Below are 10,057 nucleotides of genomic sequence, written 5' to 3'. Positions count from 1 at the left end.
TATTTGCTCAGTACTCATGAATTACACATTTAGAACTGTACGACCCATATTTAGAAGTATAAAGTGCCACAGGGGAAAATTCTGAAATTAGCTGATTAGACAGAAGTTGATATTCCTAAATCAAAAAGTTTGTCAAATACTTACCTATATGAACTGTCTTTGAAACCAGTTTTTTTCTAGCTAATGGAAGTTGTTTTAGCTTGTACCTTTACCCTAAGATGATGGTGAACTCATTTTCTACCCTGACTGACTTTAATGAGAATTTGTTCTCAGTGAAAAATGCTGTACAGCAATGCCTTCTTGTAGACAATCTTTACAGTTGTGTGTTTTAAATAGAACTCTAACTTGGAAAGGCTTTCTTTAGCATTTTCCTGGGGGAATTTCATAGCTACCTACTTTCTCTAAATTTAACCTTCTAGTTACTCTGAAGCTTCATCTAAGTTAAATTTTAGTTAGGCAAGAAAAATGCAAAAAATAAGAAAATATTGGCTTAAAATGTGTTTTTAACAACTCCTACAAAGTGATAAGATGCAAAACTAAGTTAAAAAAAAAACAGTAGCTTTTATTCAAATGATAAACATGCTGAGAATGAAATTAGGTAAACAATATAGTGCTTAGAGTTCTACCTAGAGCAATAAGACAAGTAAAGGAGATAAAAGGGATACAAATTGGAAAAATAAGTCAATGTATATATTAACAGATGATATGATATAAGTGACCCCAAAACATCTACCTGAGAAGTCCTACAGCTGATAAACATCTTCAGCAAAGTGTCTGGATACAAAATTAACTTAAAGAAATCAGTAGCCCTCCTTTATACAAACAATAAACAGGCCAAGAATGAAATCAGAGAAATAACGTCCTTCACAATAGCCACAAATAATATAAAATGTCTTGTTATGTCTTTAACACCAAGTTAGACCTCTATGTCATACAAAGGAAAGACCTATAGGATAAGAATTTCAAGTCTCTGAGGAATGAAATTAAAGATGATATCAAAGATAAAAAGATCTCTCATCTCCTGGATTGGTAGGATTAACATAGTAAAATCAGTCATTCCACCAAAAGCAATCTACAGATTCAGTGCAATTCCCATCAGATTTCTAACACACTTTTTTGTTGTTGTTGTTGTTTTTTGTTTTACAGAACTTGAAAGAACAATACTCAACTTCATGTGAAAAAACAGAAAACCCAGTATAGGTAAAATGATTGTGTAAAATGGAAGAACTTATGGAGGTATCACCATCTTTGACTTCAACTTGTATCACACAGAAAAAGTAATAAATAGGATGTGGCACTAGCATAAAAAAACAGGAAGATGAGTGAATTTGAATAACAAAACCCAGAAATAAATCTACATGTGGGTACTTGATTTTTGATAAGTCAAATCCATGTAATGGGAAAAAAAGAGGCATCTTCAACAAATGTTGCTGTTCTAATTGGATGTCAGCATGTAGAAGAAATAAAATAGATTCATATTTATACCCTGCAGAAAATTCAAGTCTAAATGAATTAAAAACCTCAACATAAAATCAGACACACTAAATCTGATACAAGAGAAAGTGAGGAATAGCCTTGAATGCATTGGCATTAGAGACAACTTCCTGAACAGAAAACCAATAGTTCAGGCACTAATATCAGCAATTAATAAATGGAACCTCAGGGAATTGGAAAGCTTCTATAGGCAAAGGACAAATTCAAAGGAAGAAAGCAGCACCCTATAGAATGGGAAAATTTTTTTTACCAACTCCACATCTGAAAGAAAATTGAAACCCAGAATATATAAGAACTTAATAAATTAGATACAAACAAATAAAATAACCCAGCTAAAACTGGGGTACAGATCTGAAAAGAAATTTCTCAACAGAGGAATCTCTAAATGTTGAGAATCAATTAAAGAAATATTTAACATCCTTACTCATCAGGGAAAGTCAAATCAAAAACACCCTGATCTATCTTTTTCTTTGTCATTTAGCATTTTATTTATTTATTTTTTATTAATCATTTTATTCCTTTACATTTCTAATGATATCTCCCTTCCTGGTTTCCCCTCTACAAAGCCCCCATCCCATCTCCTTTCTTCCCTCTCCCCTTTGCCTCTATGAGGATCCTCCTTTACTCATTCACCCACTCCCACCTCACCACTCTAGCATTTCCCTATGCTGAGACATCAACCCTCCACAGGACCAAGGACCTCCCCTCTCATTCATGCCAGATAAGACCATGATCTATTACATATATATCTGGAGTCATGGATCCTTCCATGAATACTCTTTGGTTGGTGGCTTAGCCTCTGGGAGCTCAGGGTCGTCTGGTTAGTTGATATTGTTCTTCCTATGGGGTTGCAATCCCCTTCAGCTCCTTCAGTCCTTTCTCTAACTCTTCCACTGGAGTCCCAGGGCTCAGTCCGATGGTTGACTGTCAGTATCTGCATCTGTATTGGTCAGGTGCTGGAAGAGCCCCTCAGAGGACAGCCATACCAGGTTACTGTCACCAAGCACTTCTTGGCATCATCAATAGTGTCAGGGTTTGGTGTTTGCAGATGAGATGGATCCCTAGGTGAGGAGGTCTCTGGATGGCCTTTCCTTCAGTCTCTGTTCCATTTTTTGTTCCTGTCTTTCCTTTGGACAGGAACAACACTGGGTTAAAATTTTTGAGATGGCTTCTATCTTATACCTGTCAGAATGGCTAAAATAAAAAACTCAAGAGATAGCTCATGTTGATGAGGATGTAAAGCAAGGGGAAGACTCCTCCATTGCTAGTAGGAGTGCAAACTTGTGAAAACTGAAATATATCTACCTCAAGACCCAGATACATATGCCACTCTCAGTCATATACCCAAAAGATGTTCCACTATGCCACAAGGACACTTGTTCAACTATATTCCTAGCAGTTTTACTCATAACAGCCAGAAACTGTGAACAGCACAGATGTCCCTCAAACAAAGAATGGACGAAAGAAATGTGGTTTATGTACACAATGGAATATTTCTCATCTATCAAAAACAAAAACGTAATGAAATTTTCAGGCTGGGATGGGACCAGAAAATATCATAGTGAGTGAAGTAACTCAAAGAAAGGCAAACATGGTCTATACTCACTTGTAAGTGGATATTAGTCATAAAGTACAGAATAGTCATGCTATAAATGATAGACCTAAAGAAGCTAAGTAACAAGGAGGGCCCAAGTGGAGACACTTGAATGTCATGGAAAAGGGAAATAGATTAGGCTTAGGGAGTAGATGAGGGAAAGGACAGGGTGGATGAAGAGTTGAGGGGAGGAACATGAGGGCTAAGGGAGGATAAAGGGTACGAGTACTTGGTGAGACAACTGGTTTTCCTGTGTGTGCGGCTTTCTCTGGGATAGGCTAGAAAACTTAGAAAATGAAAACTCCTAGGAATTTATGTAGGTGACCCTAGATAAGACTCCTAGCAATGGTGAATATGAAGCCTAAACTGGCTATCTCCTGAAATCAGGCAATACTTCCAATAAAGGGATTTGAAAAACAACCCACCCATGAAACCTTAGACCCACAATTCATCTTCCTTATGAGATATGCATAGGTAAAAAATGAATTTGATGGAAGTGCCAACTGATGACTGGCCCATTGTGAAATCCATGCAATGAAAGGGAGCCCACCACTGATTAATGATACTCTGCTATCTTTGCTGAGAGGATCCGAATATAACTGTCATCAGAGAGGCTTCACCCAGCAACTGATCGAAATAGGTGTAGAGACCCCCAATAGAACATGAAGTAGAGTTTGGGGAATCCTGTAGAAGACAGGGAAGATGGAAGGAGCCAGTAGGGTCAAGGACACATATACAGGACACCTACAGAATTAACTAACATGGGCCCATAATGCTCATAAAGACTGAATTACCAACCGGAGAGGGAGCTTGCATGAGATAGACTAAGGAACACTTATAACACCTTTGTAGCAGGGTCTTCCTCTAAGACTCCTAAAGGAGGAGCAGGGGGCGATCTCTGTGACCACATTGTCTGCCTTTGTATTCTCTCTCTCTCTCTCTCTCTCTCTCTCTCTCTCTCTCTCTCTCTCCCTCTCTTTTTAAATATTTTATTTATTTACATTTCAAATGTTATCCCCTTTCCTGGTACAACCCCGTGAAACTCCCTATCCCACCTCTCCCCTGCTTCTATGAGGGTTTACCCCCACCCACTCACTCTCACATTTCCCTACACTGGGGCATCGAGTCTTCACAGGACCAAGGGCCTCTTCTCCCATTGATGCCGGACAAGGCCATCCTCTGCTACATATGGGGCTGGAGCGGGTCCCTCCATGTGTACTCTTTGGCTGGTGATTTAGTCCCTGAGAGTTCTGGTGGTAGGGATGGGGTGGAGTTGGGGGAGAGGAGGTCTGATTGGTTGATATTGTAGTTCTTCCTATGGGGTTGCATACCCCTTCAGCTTCTTCGGTCCTTTCCCTAACTCCTCCATTGGGAACCCAGTGCTCACTCCAATGGTTGGGTGTGAGTATTCACCTTTGTATTTGTCAGGTTCTGGCAGAGACCCTCAAGAGGCCGCTGTATCAGACTCCTGTCAGCAGGTACTTCTTGTCACCAGCAATAGTGTCTGGGTCTGGTGTCTGTATATAGGATGGATCCCCAGGTGGGGCAGTCTCTAGATGGCCTGACTTCAGTCTCTGCCCCACACTTTGTCTCCATATCTGCTCTTCTGAGTATTTTGTTCCCCTTTCTAAGAAGGACCAAAACACTCACATTTTGGTCTTCCTTTTTCTTGAGTTTCATATATCCCTTTATTCTTAAGTGGGATGCCTTGTCTCGTCTCAATTGAAAAAGACATGCTTAGACTTACTACAATTTGATATGCCAAGGCTGGTTGTTATGTATGCGAGGACTTCCCATTTTGAGGAGAAGGGGAGGAGTTGATGAGGGGAAGGCGACAAGAGAGGGAGGGACTGGGAAGAGATGAGGGAGGGGAAGCTATGATAAGGATGTAAAGAAAATAAACAATGTAACTAATAAAACTAAAAATATTCATAATACAAAAAAAACCATTTTATTTTGTGATGAGAATATACTATTTCTTCAGTGTATAGTGTTGCAAATTGAACTAATAGGTAAACTTCAGTCCCAGTTGATGACCATGAGTTCAAAATAAATGGTCAATGACATCTATTTTAGGTGTTTATTTTTCAGGACATACTGTGTACATGACTTAAGTAAATTTTACCTTCTATTCTTTGTGATTCACATAAATAAGTGGGACTCATTGTTCCTAGAATTTAATTTAGTTATTGTGAATTGATTAAGAATTAATTGATTGTGAAGGTAGCTCTAAGTATATTGTTAAGTGATGAAAAGATAATCAAAAAATAATTTATCATTTATATTAAAGACTGTATGTATAACATAATTTAAATAAATAAAGTCAATTAACTAGATGTATATTAGCAATTACTGGAGATGTTCATTTATTGTGTCCATCCTTTTCCAATATTATTTACTGTAGAGGCAATATTACACAACTCGTTTTGTCTTCACTGGATAATGATCCTATGCAGATATGAACATAGAATGGTCCACACAGTGTTATAGAGAACACAGCCTGAGAGATGACATTACCAGACTTTAAGCTCTGTCTGAGAAGAAGTGATACCACCTTCTCATTTAAACTTTGGAATGTGTTTATTCCCATGAAGCTGACCTCAAATCTAGTCAAAATATGGTTGGTATACCAGACATGCCACTACTGCACTTCTGGGCATATCTTGCCTGTCAATTATTTAAAAAAGCATATTTACATGTATGTGATTCTATATTTGTTCACATGCATGCCAACACTCACTGAGGTCAAAGAACCAAGAACCACTATGAGCAAGAGTTACAGGCAGTTATGAACCATTTGATTCTAGGAATTGAATCCCAGTCTTCTCTAAAAGCAGCAAGTGCTCTTTATCACTGAATCAGGTCTCTACCCCTCAGATAGCCAATATTAAAAATCAGAGTGAAAAATAGATGAAGTAAAACTAGCGAACATTAAAAGAAAGTTAAATATTTTAAAATTAAATTTATGAATTAAAAAATCTATAGGAACACGCAATATAAGATTAATCTGCTTTCATCAGAGAAGCTTCTTATTGTAGTTTGTGGTGGGGCTGAAGGTTGGGGAATGTTAACACAGAAACCCATAACTAGGCATTAGTGATAGGTGAGTGTTCAGTCCTTCTATTTCTCTCCAGTACTCAGGGAACAAAAGTGAGTGGCACCAAGAATTAGGTCAGAGGATTGGGAGATGTGCAGCAAACAGACATCTTGTGAGCATGACACAGCTGTTGCAGTCATGATCTTTCTGCAACCGTGGTTATCTGCACAAGTACTGCACAGAATTGAGGCCACCAATATCAAGGATGGGGGTAAGGGGTCTCACAGGGGGACTATAACAGATTAATGGTTTCTGGAGAAAAAGATGTAATCTTCTTCAGTGTGTGGATAATAAATCTGAGTTATGAAAAATTTATCAGTATTGCATTAAGGAAAGAAATAAAAGTCCTTCCTGTGGGAGACATTTAATGAGGCTGTGTTCTCTATAACACTGTGTGGGCCATTCTATGTTCACATCTGCGAGTCCAGACTTGAATTCTCTACTTCATGTTTCTCGTGTCTTCTGTTCTTTGTTGTGTGAGTCTGAATCTCTGCCTATCTAATGACTTTCTTGTAGTCTGTTCCTATGTCTGTTTGTCTACCCCTATGTGTATCTTTCTGTCTTATTAGCTTTGTGGGTGATTGATCTAATTGCCACATCCAACAAAGGACTTCACCACGTATTTATGAACAGCATCGAAACCAACACATGGTAAGGGAATGGGATACATTAAAAAGATTTAAAAGAGATTTATGAGAGGTTAAGTCACTTTCTCAAACTGATCCCATCTCACCCAGAAAACAATCATCATTTAATTATCAACCAATAATGATAAATGGCTGCTTTCATCCTTTGTGGTTGATTTTAGGCAGTTACATTCAACTTCTATATTTGCTGTTTTCAGCAAGACATGCAATTATGTTGATCAGAGGAATGGAAGAACATTTAATTTGAGATTGCAGCTTAGGTTGTAATAGTTGTTTACATGTAAAGTCCAAGGAGCTTAAGGTTGATTGTTACAATGTTTTCTAAAAGGCACTTTTAAGCAGTCTTAATACACAGTAGACTAGAGACTTTAAGTGACTTCAAGGTGAATTATTAGCTTTGGCTGTGAGGGCCAGGAAAATCTCCAATGTCTAAGAATATAAGATATTTTTAGAATTTATTTAGCATGCTTCATTTCTTTCATTTTCTCAGTATAATGTAAAAAACTGTTTAAATTATCCCAAATAAACATAGGAAGTTAATATGCTTTACTTACCAATTTATAAGTATGATGAGATAAATATTTCTTTTTTTCTCAAGAAATATAGAAAGATATCAACATATAAAACAGTATACAAATGTATACTGTAGATGGACATTTATTGTTTTCTTTTTAGCTTTTCTGTAGTTAATAAAAGTATAATTTGTACATAATACATAGTAAATTCTGCTTAAACAAGCCATTATTGCTGGTTTTCTTAAAATAAACTATTCAGTATCTATAAGATGCAGGATATAAGATAATAAACTATCTCAGCATAGTAATATTCAGTTATGATGATAGGAGGGCAATCAGAAGATGCAGTTTGTGTTTCCGTAGATTAGGGCAATTTCCTCAGATTGAATAGCTGAGTAATCAGTTTTCTCATTGCAACCTTCATGTCTTTGTTTCTCAGTGTATAAATGGCAGGGTTCAGGATGGGTGTAATCATGAAGTCCAGAATGGCAAGGAACTTATCCACTGGCACAGTAGGAAATGGTCACATGTACACAAAGATGCATGGTCCAAAGAATAAAACTACCACAGAGATGTGAGCAGAAAGTGTCGAGAGGGCCTTGGACAAATCACCTGATGATGAATGTTTTCTTACAATGAACAAGATAGCAATGTAAGAGATTATCAATAAGAAAAAGGTGCCTGTGGAAATAAACCCACTGTTGGCAGTAACCATGAACTGCATTTTCTTGGGGTCTATGCAGGCCAGTTTGATAAACTGAGGAAGATCACAATAAAAACTATCTATCTCATTAGGACCACAAAAACTCAACTTGATAATAAAAGATAATTGGGTCACTGAATGTAAAAGGCCAATAACCCAAGCACCAGATAGAAGCATAAGGCATATCCTTGGGCTCATGATGGTCAGGTAATGGAGGGGCTTACATATGGCCACATATCTGTCCCAGGCCATGGCTACCAGCAATACCATCTCAGTTGCCCCAAGAACATGAAGAACAAATATCTGGAGGACACAAGCCTGGAATGAGATGGCATTATGACCAGAAGACAGATCAGAAATCATCTTGGGTACAGTTAAGGTAGAAAGACATAAATCAATAAGTGTAAGATTTCCCAAAAGAAAGTACATAGGAGAATGTAAATGTGGGTCAAAAGCTAGGGTAAACACAACAAGGGTATTGCCCAGCACGATGGCCACGTAAAATAACATAGAGAAGACAAGGAGGAAAGGTCGGATTTTTCCAGATGATGAAAGTCCCAGAAACACAAATTCAGACACCTTGGTATAATTTTTCTTAAACATTTACTTCTTTTTCTTCTGTTACCTAAGTGAATGATAACAAAAGAATTGCAAATGTAATTTAATATAAGTAGTTTAAAAACCAATTCAGAATGTTTTCTAATTAAATTAAGACAAAATAATTTTTTTATTATCTCTAGAAAGCATTGAATATTCCTTAACAGATTTGTCTGTCCAACTAATAGTCTGTAGTTATCTACTATATGCCTGGAAATAAGTAAGACTCTTTGGTGAATAATGGATTGCTCATCAGAAACTAAACAATATGCAACATCTACTATTATAATACATTTAAACAAAGGTACAATGTAGTATCTCAACTACATGGGTCACTACAGTGGTATTCACTCTTTGATAATAGTTTTGCTATTACTGAAAAGAATGACAAGAATTTTGATCTCACCGACAACATTGTTTTCATGGGAAGAAAAAATATAATCATAATTAATTCAGAATATCAATATTCATGAGATGGTCAAAATTTTAACACACAGAGTCTGCTTGCAACAGTAGCACAGTTTGTATTTAGACCTCACAACAGGATGAACACATACAGCTAACCAGTCCAATAGTTCATGTGTCCATACAGCTAACCAGTCAGATAGCTCATGTGTCCACCCTCAATAGTCGTTCCTTTCCTAGTTTCCTATCAAGATTGGAAGAAAAGGAGGGATTTGGAAAGGCAGGAAAATAGATTAGCAAACGATTTCCTCTGTTTTTTAAGGTTTCAAGACAATATCTCTTTCTGTACATTGGGTACTACCAATTAATAGATTTTAAAATGTATTATTACAGAAGTATTACATAAGTGACACATATATTCACCCCAGAATATAGTTGAAAAGTGTCAATAGTGATATCACTATATATATAATATGAACCTATATACACAATGAAATAATATGAATATTAAAACTCACTTGAATAGTCTAGAGGGATTCTACGTATCTGAAAAACAAAAGAAAGTGTAAAATTAGTAACCTGTTTGTTTGTGAACATGTTTCAATTTAAACATTCTTCAAGAAGAAACACCAAATCATACCAGCAATGTGAAGCCTCAAAGGTAGGATTCCATGTTGCTTTCACTTCTTTTTTTGTTTTGATTTGTTTTTGTTTTTTGGAGACAGGTTTCTCTGTGTAGCCCTGGCTGTCCTGGAACTCACTCTGTAGACCAGGCTGGTCTCGAACTCAGAAATCCACCTGTCTCTGCCTCCCAAGTGCTGGGATTAAAGGCTTGCACCACCACTGCCCGGCTCGCTTTCACTTCTTAAATTCTGTTTTCCTGTATTGTTTAAATGGTTTGAAAGAAATTGTACCAATGTTAATTAAAAGTCGGTTTGTAAATACAGAATATTAGGTTCATGAACAGCTTCAATGGAGTGATGTCAGATTTACCCAAACTATCAT

General features: G+C 37.0%; 1 pseudogene; it reads right to left on the bottom strand.

The window, feature by feature from the left end:
* Positions 1–7,711: 7,711 nt before the first annotated feature.
* On the bottom strand, positions 7,712–8,653 carry LOC110318857 (annotated as a pseudogene).
* Positions 8,654–10,057: the final 1,404 nt, after the last annotated feature.

The sequence above is a fragment of the Mus pahari genome, chromosome 3 (genome assembly GCF_900095145.1).
Source record: "Mus pahari chromosome 3, PAHARI_EIJ_v1.1, whole genome shotgun sequence".
NCBI lineage: Eukaryota > Metazoa > Chordata > Mammalia > Rodentia > Muridae > Mus > Mus pahari.
The sequence above is the reverse complement of the archived record's forward strand: the minus strand, read 5'-3'. Positions and strand labels throughout refer to the sequence as shown.